At 39.1% G+C, this 12,324-nt stretch overlaps 1 protein-coding gene across 1 annotated transcript in view; it reads right to left on the bottom strand.

Moving 5' to 3' along the window:
* The window catches only part of nell2a (neural EGFL like 2a), a 306,967-nt gene that overhangs the window by 38,606 nt on the left and 256,037 nt on the right, over positions 1-12,324 (bottom strand). The gene's annotated exons all lie outside the window — the stretch shown is intronic.

Genomic DNA, 12,324 nt, shown 5'->3' on the forward strand with positions numbered 1-12,324 from the left:
TTTTATGTGGTATGGTCAATAATCTGTCAAAATGTTTTAGTATGACTTTGGTAAATTACAAAGCCACACCACTTGATGGATTGTCGGAGCATTACAGCTACTGTAGTCAGGAGCCTCGCAAAGTAAAACACATTCACCAAGACAGAGAGACAACGCCAGGAGAGTTACACCATGATCTGCAAATGGATTGTAGACGCCTGGGCAAAGGATCCGTCTCAAGTGTCGTCCAAGCTTACTTGAAGGCACAAACCATCACTGCACATCGAAGTAACAGAGACGAGATAATGACGAGAGGGATTCGGGCTTGATGTGAAATGGCCCAACTGTTAAACTCAGACATTGAAGATGAAGAATTTGATGGATTTGTGGAAGAGGAATGAACTGAAAAAGTGAGTGTATTGTTTTGTATTTTATGTTAAAACTGAACAATGTTGAGAGTTTTTGTGAATGAGATGAGTAAAGTTTGATTTCTCTGACTGTTTTGTTTCACTTAATGCACCTTGTAATTCTAAAGCCTTTTAGGACATACACTCTTAGCTTTACTGTGCTCTGAATGTTCTGGAACAAGCTTTTTAAATTTATCATTGTAAATAATTAAGATGGTAGAAATGCTCTGTAAAGTGAGCACTAAGTTTGAACCTCTGCAAACCTTTAAGTGAATCTGACAAATGTTGACAGTCAGATCAGGACGGTCCATGTACCATTTGTTCTTTTGAATTTGAATGAAGGACAAAAACAATAAAATGGGAAAAAGGTTTGTTATTTCATTATTCCGTTTTAGTGTCAAACAAAAAACAAACAAACAAAAAACAGATTTTAACCTCTATTTCCAATATTTAATTTAAAGTGTATTTCAAATAACACCAGTCAAAAAACAGTGTCAGTGCCTGTTTTGATTTTGATATTTTATTCTCTCGGGTTTATTTGCCCTGGAAGTCGTGCTGCTGGAAGGATTTACCTGAAAAATCGTTTTGTGTCCTCGTCTTTTATGCCTTTACTTTCACATCTTAGAAAGAATGAAATAACTTCATGACGGGAAACAGGAAGCAGCGATAAACTCTTCTTTGTTCAATTGACACTGAATTCAAAGGCGGAGCTGAGCAGCCGAACTTCAGATAAACCAGAGAGAATAAAACATCAACATGAATTGAAATAAACGCAATAATGTTTTTTGATTGGTGTTATTTGAACTAAACTTTAAATTTGATATAAATGTTGAAATCTGGGGGTTTATTTGACACTGAAACGGAATAATGAAATAAACTGTTTTCCTATTTTATTGTCTTGTGTTTTTTATTGAAATTCAAAAGAACAAATGGTACATGGAGCCAGGACTCGTGTAGATTTCACATTTTTATACTGAATGAAGTCCTCAGCTGCTTCTGAAAGTTCACACTTGACCAGGATTGGTTAAATCCACTTGTCACTCACTCAGACGGACCAATAAGAGGAGGCAGTGAGGAAGAACGTCTGTTTAACGAACTTCATCAACGTCATCCAATGTCAAATGTCATGTTTTTACATAACAAACCCAAACCTACTGAATTTTCTTAAAGAGATAAATCTAGTGTCTCTGTGTCATGAACAAGCAAGTAACATCACCAGTCAGATCTGTGCAGTGTTGGGGAGTAACAGATTACATGTACCGGAGTTATGTAATCAGAGTACAAATTATGAGTAACTGTATTCAGTTACAGTTACTGTTCCAGTGAGTGGTAACTGGATTACAGTTACTTTTTTGAAATAAATTACATATATAATACATATATGATACAGATTACACAGCGGTATTTTCCTGTTTTCACATTTTGGCCTATATCCCTTTTTTGTTTTTTTCCCCCAGTAATTCCACTCATTGCCAGACACTAAACCAGGTCTAAAACCAGGTCTAAACCAGGTCTAAACCAGGTCTAAAACCAGGTCTAAACCAGGTCTAAACCAGGTCTAAACCAGGTCTAAACCAGGTCTAAACCAGGTCTAAAACCAGGTCTAAACCAGGTCTAAACCAGGTCTAAAACCAGGTCTAAACCAGGTCTAAACCAGGTCTAAAACCAGGTCTAAACCAGGTCTAAACCAGGTCTAAAACCAGGTCTAAACCAGGTCTAAACCAGGTCTAAAACCAGGTCTAAACCAGGTCTAAACCAGGTCTAAAACCAGGTCTAAACCAGGTCTAAACCAGGTAACCAGGTCTAAACTAGGTCCAAACAGGTCTAACACCAGGTCTAAAACCAGGTCCAAACCAGGTCCAAACCAGGTCTAAACTAGGTCTAAAACCAGGTCTAAAACCAGGTCTAAAACCAGGTCTAAAACTAGGTCTAAAACAGGTCTAAAACCAGGTCTAAACCAGGACTAAACCAGGTCTAAAACAGGATTTAACAGGATTTAACAGGACTAAATCATGCCGCGTGGACGTGTCTCCTCGTCTTCTATCAATAATATTTTTAATTTGGTTAAATAAAGTCTGGGCATTTTTATTGTGTTTTATCAGACAAAACGTCTTATGTGACGATTTCCTCGTCTTTGCTTCTCTACAGCAAATCAAGTAATTCAAAGTATTCAGATTACGTTACTCACTTTAAGTAATTTAGTGGATTATGTTACAAACTACATTTTGGTGTATGTAATCTGTAATCTGTAGGGGAATACATTTTAAAAGTCACCTTCCCAACACTGGATCTGTGGAGAGGCGTGTATTTCAAAGTATTTTATTAGCCTTTCATTAGTAAGAAAACATGCTTAATTAAATAAATGCAAAACAGATACGATTCTTGTCATACCGTGGAACATTCGAGGAAAAGAGCGTCCTGTGCATCATTTGTGCAGCCTATAGCTTTGTGTTTGCTTTAATGTAAACATGCATATAGACAGGGCCTTATGTTTTACAGTGTCATTAAACTTGTATGTAGCATAAATAATGGAGTGAACCCTATGGAGCTCGTCAGCACACAGTGTTCTGAAGCTGTTTTATGGCCAGTCACAGGCGCGCCGGAATAACATATGTTTGATGAATACTGATGCTGTTCTGCTTTCACTTCATTTGACTCATGTGCACCTATTTCACTGATTTAATGCTACACTATGGAACTTCTCTGGCTGAGGATACACCATATGCTTGTCTCCTGTGATGTATTATTGCTGTGCCCAGAATATTCCACAGTATGGCATTCAGTGTTGGGAAGGTGACTTTTCAAATGTATTCCCCTACAGATTACAGATTACATACCCCAAAATGTAGTTTGTAACTTAATCCATTAAGTTACTTAAAGTGAGTAAAGTAATCTGAATACTTTGAATTACTTGATTTGCTGTAGAGAAGCAAAGATGAGGAAATCGTAACATAAGATGTTTTGTCTGATAAAACACAATAAAAAGTCCAGACTTTACTGAACCAAATTAAAAATATTATTCATAGAAGAGGAGGAGACACGTCCACGCAGCAGGATTTAGTCCTGTTAAATCCTGTTTTAGACCTGGTTTAGTCCTGGTTTAGACCTGGTTTAGAACTAGTTTAGACCTGGTTTTAGACCTGGTTTTAGACCTGGTTTAGAACTGGTTTTAGAACTGGTTTAGACCTAGTTTAGACCTGGTTTTAGACGTAGTTCACACCTAGTTTGGACCTGGTTTGGACCTGGTGTTAGACCTGGTTTAGTCCTGGTTTAGACCTGGTTTTAGACCTGGTTTAGACCTGATTTAGATCTAGTTTAGGGGGGTTGTAATCCATTTATTTCTGTAAAGTAACTGTAATCCAATTACCACTCACTGAAACAGTAACTGTAACTGAATACAGTTACTCATAATTTGTACTCTGATTATGTAACTCCGGTACATGTAATCTGTTACTCCCCAACACTGCATGCAGGATATTTCATATATGACGTTACATTTCTGTTCTGGTTCTATTTTCTCTTTTGGGTGGACGAGTATTTGCCTGAGTTTTCTGTTCGGTGTGTTCATATTGTATTTTGTCATTGCCCTCTGCACTTTTTCTGTTATGCCCCTGATGTACGGTGATGTTGCCATGCCTTTTTTTCCATTTTATTTTTGTTTTTGCTGGTTCTATTTTTCTGTTTTTTGTTTTGTTGTTTGAGTGGTCTGAAAAAAGAACCTAATAACAGGAATTATCGAAAGACTAAGGCTGCGTTCACACTGCAGCCTGAAGTGACCCAAATCCGATTTTTTGGCTTCTATGTTCCTGTATCCGATCTTTTAGTGACAGTCTGAACGGCACAGATCCGAATTTTTCAAATGTGACCCAGGCCACTTGGATATGTGCTCCTGAAACCGATACATATCTGATCTTTTGACATGCGACTTCAGTCTGAAGGGCCAAAGCGCATTCATCCGACCTGCACGTCATTAACAAGCGACAAACGTCACTATTCTGCGCTGAAGCAGGCGGAAACCGGAACTGTAAACTCACCAGGTGCTCAATGCTCCCGACCATATTTGGACAACTTCCGTAAACACAGAGCACGCTCGCTGCGGTTGACGCATGGGGTTGACGTCATCGTGTCTCCAGTGTCACATGCGGGACACTTTCGAGCCGTTTAATGTTCACACTGAAGTCACAGACAAGTCGCATTTAATTGGAAATGTGAACGACCTCGCAAAAACATCGGATTTCACAAAAAAATCGGAATTGAGCATTAAGCCCTGCAGTCTGAACGTAGCCTATGTGACCTGTATCTAATCTTTTAATGACAGTCTGAAAGACACAGATCCGATTTTTTCAAATGCGACACTTGGATATGTGCTCCTGAAACTGATACATATCTGATCTTTTGACATGTGACTTCAGTCTGAACGGCCAAAGTGCATTCATCCACCTACACGTTATCAACAAGACACAAACGTCACTATTCTGCTCTGAAGTAGGCGAAAATTGTTAATGAACTCCGTGTCACTGAAGTGAAGCACATCACCACTCACCACTCTTGGCTCCGTCTCCACATCCACACGTTCCTTTCAACGGACGTCGCTGCCGCTGTCCCACAAAACACCACGACCAAAAACCTCGTCCTTCTCCTTCTCAATCTCCTCCTTAAAACAAGTAAGTTGTTCATGTTCTGGCTCCGGTACGAGAGGAACTTTAAAATCTCCAGGTGCTCAATGCTGCGTCCATGTTTGGACAACTTCCGTAAACACAGAGCACGCTCACTGTGGTTGACGTCATCGTGTCTCCAGTGTCACATGTCGGGACACTTTTGAGCTGTTTAATGTTCAAACTGGAGTCACATACAAGTCGCATTTAATTGGAAATGTGAACGACCTCGCAAAAACATCGGATTTCACAAAAAATTGGAATTGAGCGTTAAGCCCTGCAGTCTGAACGTAGCCTAAGAGAATCTCATTGGACTATAATAGCAACGTTTTAATGCCATACCATGGAATATTCCCAGCAAAGCAATTCGCATCGACAAGCACTTTCATAACCCTGGACCAGAAATGTGACTTTGTGCACCTTTAAAACCCCACCACCACCTCCATCCACAAGTACAGAATAGATCAATAAGTTTAAAGCCATTTCATTATATTTCATCTATTCCCACGATGAAGAGTCTGGTACAGAAACATCGAGTATAAAAATATGGTAACGTGGACTCAGGCAGCAGCACTACAATGCATCTATGAATACATGGGAGGAGTAAGCACAAAAAGCAGATTTGATCCAAGTGTGGAGCACTTTTGTCTCTGCTGCAGAAACAACTATATTTACTTTCAAATAAACTAGAAAAAAACATCTCAGATTCATCAAAATGCAATTCAGGTATTTTTCTCTGTCAGAAAAGAAAATGCACAATCACTTTCATCCTCTGTAGTAATGCCGTAAAGCTCGCTGTGTCAGCAAAAGTACCTCGTGTAAAGTATAAAATATATCATACACCACCAGTCAAAAGTTTGGACGCTCCTTCTGTGTTTTGTTCTTTATTTTTGCCTCTTTCTGCGTTTTATATGCACACAGAAGACGTCAAATATACAAAGCAAGATATACGGAATGATCCAGCAAAGAAAATAGTCCAAAAACTTTAACGTCATATTTTTTGGGCAAAACAGTGGGAGGCTACTTTGAGGATTTAAATATACAATATATTACAAAAATAGCAGTTATTTCACTTTTTCCTTTGCTACATAATTCCATATATCTTGTTTCATACACATATTTGATGATTTATGTGTGTATAAAACATAGAAAGTGAAAGAGATTGTGTCTAAACCTTTGACTCTTCGTGTGTGTACTGATGTTCTTGGATTTATTTAAAGGTCAACTGTGTAACTTTATTTGATTTATTTTCATTACCCCATCAGATGGTCTTATGATCTTCAAGAAGGTTCTCTCTGATAGAAAATCTGTTGTACGACTGTCTCCATGGAGATAAACAAGTGTAACGCCAAGTGTTGTAGTACTGGAGACTGGTCTTGGTCTTGAGAGTGGCCCAGACTGTTTTTTCATGGTCTTGGTCTCGTCTCGGACTCGACCGCGTTCAAACTCGGTCTTGTCTCGGTCTTGAAGGTGCTTGGACTCGGTCTTGTCTCGGACTCGACCGCGTTCGGACTCGGTCTTGTCTCTGTCTTGTCTCGGTCTTGAAGGTGCTTGGACTCGGTCTTGTCTCGGTCTTGAAGGTGCTTGGACTCGGTCTTGTCTCGGTCGGTCTCGGTCTTGAAGGTAATTGGACTCGGTCTTGTCTCGGTCTTGAAGGTGCTTGGACTCGGTCTTGTCTCGGACTCGACCGCGTTCGGACTCGGTCTTGTCTCGGTCTTGAAGGTGCTTGGACTCGGTCTTGTCTCGGACTCGACTACGTTCGGACTCGGTCTTGTCTCGGTCTTGAAGGTGCTTGGACTCGGTCTTGGACTCGGTTGTCTCGGTCTTGAAGGTGCTTGGACTCGGTCTTGTCTCGGTCTTGAAGGTGCTTGGACTCGGTCTTGTCTTGGACTCGACCGCGTCGGACTCGGTCTTGGTCTCGGTCTTGAAGGTGCTTGGACTCGGTCTTGTCTCGGTCTTGAAGGCGCTTGGACTGGGTCTTGTCTTGGACTCGAGGTTTGACACTTGCCGAGTTCAATCGTATTAATATATTACGTTATACATTATATTACATTATTATATATTACGAATGGCAATTAACTTCTTACCGTGACATGTGGTTGAAGTTTGCCTAATAAAAGTGCACAAATGCATCTGTATTTGTCACGACGTGTGTTTGGTAAATGTGCAGAGGCTAAATCCCACTGTAAAACCAGTACGAGAATGTAACTCCAGTTAAAAACTAGACAAAACAGGTTTAAAAATCCTACCCACTTTGTTCACAGTTTTGTGTAAAGTGTCAGAGGAAGTTCTCTTAAAGAAGAGCTTCTCAAACTGTGGGTGAGGCTCCAAAAAAGGGGCACAGAGTTTTTCAGTGCAGTGCAGTTTGCTTGACTTATTTTAGGTCTAAATTAACATTAATCACTTCAAATGGAGATAGATTTATGTATAAAAAAAGAATAATAATAAATAACTGTAAAATACAAATAAATGTTGAAAATGACAAAGGTCTCGATTTGGTCTCAATGGGCTGTGGTCTCAGTCTTGTCTCAGTCTCGACCTTTAAAAGTCTTGGTCTTGTCCTGGTCTCTGGACCCTGTGGTCTTGGACTGGTCTTGGTCTTGATTAGTGCGCTCATGACTACATCACTAGTAATGCCGTACTGTAGAAAAATTGAGTCTCCATGGAAACAAGAAGGCAGGAGGCCCTCCACAAAAGTTCCACAGACCTAGAATTACTTTTGTTTAGTGAAAAAAATAAAAAATAAAAATGCTTGTAATGTTCCACAGTACAGCTTTAAACCTCCTCATTAATACAATTTGGTGACAAAACCATAATTTGATTCTAATACTGTTACTACCACTACTAATACTACTACCATGATTTCTACCACTACTACCACTGCTACTACTACTACAGTGATTACTACCACTATTGTTAACTGCTGTTACTGCTACTATACCACCACTACCACTAACAACTACTAACAACTACTTATAACAACTACTATTACTACTACTAAATACTACTACCTACTAACTACTACTTCTACACCAAAACACTGTGTACTGTGGATTAACTCTCCATTTGAACCTAATTGGCTCTAATACATGACCTTGCCCCTCTCTCTCTCTCCTCTCTCTCTCTCTCTCCTCTCTCCTCTCTGTCCTCTCTCTCTCATCTCTCGTCTCCAGCGTCCAAAACAAAAACATGTTTACTGTGACAGCACACGCCTAATGGTGACAGGCAGCACTTCAATCCCTCAAATCAATTAATACGACGCCTTTAATTATGGATCCATTTGAGCCGGGCCCTTTGTAATCAAATCTCACCACGGACACTAACACCTCCATAATGGTCCTTCATTTGTGCTGCCAGGCGCTGTCTGACAGGAGCAGGGACAGGGACAGGGACAGGGACAGGGCAGGGACTGACCTTTTAACGGCACAAGATAAAGCTGTTTATCTTAATGGGCGAGTTGTGTCATGTTGTTTTGTCACTCAAATCACTCAAAACATGAAGTCCTGATGTAGATGTTTAGCTAGAATGATAAAGACTAGGACTGGGAATCATTCAGAAGTAGCAGATACGATACATACCTCGATACATAGGCCACGATACAATACACATCTCGATACATAGGCCACGATGCGATACACATCTCGATACATAGGCCACGATGCGATACATACCTTGATATATAGGACACGATACGATACATACCTCGATACATAGGCCACGATTCGATACATATCTCGATACATAGGCAACGATGCGATACATATCGATACATAGGCCACGATGCGATACATATCGATACATAGGCCACGATGCGATACATATCGATACATAGGACACAATGCGATACATACCTCGATACAATGCATTTTCATTTCAATACAATTCGATACGATGTATTTCAAATCGATTCGATACAGTTCAATTAAAATAAAGGCTAAATCATGTCTGCGATACTAAAAGTCTTTGTTAAGCCACTTCTTGTGCAAAGTCAATATGAAACACAAACATTTTAATCATCAAAAACAGTGAAAATGTCAAATGTGTTGCAAAAGCAAGTTTCCTTCCTCTGAACAAACAACAATAACGTAGTGCTGTAACAAAATAATTTAGTAAAATATACCAAAAAATACTCTTGACGATATATCGATAAGGGATGTATTAGGGAAAAATACTGAAATACTGATATATTGTATAGTTGAATTTGATGATACAGTATCGATATCATGGGCTGCTGCATCGATATATTGAAAAAAGTAATTTTAGAAATATCTTACTAAAATATTTTGTGTAATTTCTACAATTGTGTTGACATTTTCACTGTTCTGATGAGTAAAATAGAAGTTTTTTCAGATTAACTTTGCACAAACTTAGTGGACATTTAATATCACACTCATGATTTAGCCTTTTTTTCACTGATATGTATCGAATGGATTTCAAATATATCATTTTGAATTGTATTTAATCGAAAGTGCACTATATTGAAAAACGTATTGTATCGAAGCCAATGTATCGAGGTACTGTATGTATCGTATCGGCAGCTTCTCAATGATACCCAGCCCTAATATTGATACAGCAGCCCATGATATCGATACTGTATCATCATGTTAAATGATACAATATATCGATATGTCTATATTTTTGCACACCTCCAATTCAGGGCTGTCAAAAGTGTCGAAAACTAACAGAACTAGATACTCAAAAAGTCACATTCACAGGAAAAAAATTGCTTCAAAATGATCTTGAGCTGTATGGAGCACAGCGGAACCGACCCGGACCACTGAGGGATTACACACACATAAGGACACAAGGGGATAGGAAAGAAAATACCTCCATTTAATGTGGAAAATGACATTCTACTGTCCAAAGAAAGAGTCTGGAATCTGTACCGAGTATCAAGTCTATTCCTTTTAGTATTGTAACAATGCTGTGAGTGAATAATGGAATCTCAGTGATGATTCAAAGTAAAAGGCTTGATACTGATTTCAAAACCTCAACTATGATTAAAACTGAATTTTCTTTAGACAATAGAAAGGCAATTATACTTGAAATAATTACTTAGACAAACTTTATTGATCCACAAGGGAAATGACTTGGACACAGTAGCTCACACATCACAATATCTTCTTCTAAATAGAGTACGCAGCAGAAATAGAAAGAGACAGACTCAAATAAGACAGAATTATAGAAAAGTATAAGTGCAAGTGTCATGGTTCATGTTTGTAGTGGTTGTATTTGGTGTTTTATTTTGACATTTGTTTTGTCTGCTTGTAGTTTTGAGTTTTACTTCCTGTCTTGATTGTTTGCCCCGCCCTAATGTGTCTCACCTGTGTGTCATTCATGTGTGTGCATATACCCTGTGTTCTCCTTTGCCCTTTGTTGGTTTATTGTCATTATGACTCTCATGTCTGTTTTGGATTTTGTGTTTGGCCATTAAACAATTTTGGAAATGCAGTTTTGCATTTTGGGTCCTACTTCTGCTCTAGATGGAACAGAATGAACCAACCAAGACTGGACTCGGTAAACTGCACCTCTGACACCTGGATTTTACTCCCAGACCAACTCCTGCACATGGATCCTCACTTGAGTGTCCTTCTCCATCAGACCTGGTCCCTGCTGGTCCCTGTTGAACCCTGATGAACACTTGCTGCCCTGTGTTGACCTTCCTTGTGCCCTGAGCCACCACCAGACAAGTATCTCCGTACTCCGTACCACTGGACATAGTTCTCCGTCCGGGGTGGCTACCTGTTCCTCAGTACTTTCCTTGACTGAAAAAATGGTCCGAGAGGGGTTGCTCAAATTGCAAAAAAAATTTTGACAACAATAACATGACTTTTTTATGATTCTCTGTAAAGCATGTTTAAATCTTACAAAGGTCACTTGATTGTGGTCGATGTTACACCTGCATGTTTTAATCAAGTTGAGGAAACATGACTTTAAGTTTAAAACATGTTTGTGGTGTTTTATTTGAAATTAGAGTTAATGTAAGAACTGTTTCCATGAAACAAATTGTATTTGACTGTTCATCTACAAGAGTGTGACAGTTGAACTAAGATTTGAATGTGTTTGTTCCAAAGTCATCTACAAAAAGTGACGTCCAGAGCTCTGCTGGAGCTGTGGGGAAGTTCATGAATGTTACAGCTGATGTTTCAGGAAAAAGGAAGAGGTTTGAGAACCAACGAAACACGGGGCACAGATGAAAAGTAACTCAACTAAAATGATTTTAAAATCATTTTTCAAAATGTACTTCTATTGAAACAGTTATTGTGTTTCTACAAGGTGATGTGGCACTAGGAGACTTTATACCAGATGCCCTCCCTGTTACTGCGTTTCGAGGAAGAGAAGCAGCACACGGTAAGTTTTGTTTCTGCAGATACACTTCTAATGTTCATGTGATTCTGTTCTGGTCCATTATTGTAGTAATAAGTACTTTAAATATATTTAAACATGTACAACAGAGTAGATCATCAGAATGTGATCATCATGTGTTATTCTGTGTCCACAGAGACCAGAGCTTCTTCACACTGTCCAGCTCCAAACTGTGTGTCTCTGTACTTGTGTGTCTCTGTGTGTTTGATTCTGTTAAGACAAAACAGAACTGTGGAAAACTAAAGACTGTTTTTGTATTCTTTTACAGAATTAGATCAATTTAATTAAATTATGTCACCTTATCATGAAATGTATAAGATAAATCTGCATATTCAGCATGATTTGATCAACATGAAAAAGTGACATTCATGTTCTGAGAAAAATGTGTAGAGGGGATCGAAATAAGTTTCAAAGCCTAAACATAATTTGTATTGTTTTTTTTCCCCAGTGTGTGATCAGCACAGCAGCTTTCACCTGGACTCAAGCACTTTTTTCACCATCCAATTTTTCGGACTCATCACCAGCCTTCTGACCTCTACATCTGGAGTCTTTGGATTTTTGGATTTTTTTTTTTTCTTTTTTTTAAGTCTCTGGGCTCTACTGGTACTGCCCTTCTAGTTGGTCCCTCCTCCAGGCCCCCTCCACCCTCATGTGTTCATTGTGACTCTTTGGGGATGTCTGGGAGTCGTCCCTTTTAGAGGGGGGTACTGTCATGGTTCATGTTTGTAGTGGTTGTATTTGGTGTTTTATTTTGACATTTGTTTTGTCTGCTTGTAGTTTTGAGTTTTACTTCCTGTCCTGATTGTTTGCCCCGCCCTAATGTGTCTCACCTGTGTGTCATTCATGTGTGTGCATATATACCTCTGTGTTCTCCTTTGTTGGTTTATGTCGGTTTTGGATTTTGTGTTTGGCCATTA

Source organism: Boleophthalmus pectinirostris, unplaced genomic scaffold (genome assembly GCF_026225935.1).
Source record: "Boleophthalmus pectinirostris isolate CB_2022bp ecotype Guang Dong unplaced genomic scaffold, ASM2622593v1 HiC_scaffold_2, whole genome shotgun sequence".
Lineage (NCBI taxonomy): Eukaryota > Metazoa > Chordata > Actinopteri > Gobiiformes > Gobiidae > Boleophthalmus > Boleophthalmus pectinirostris.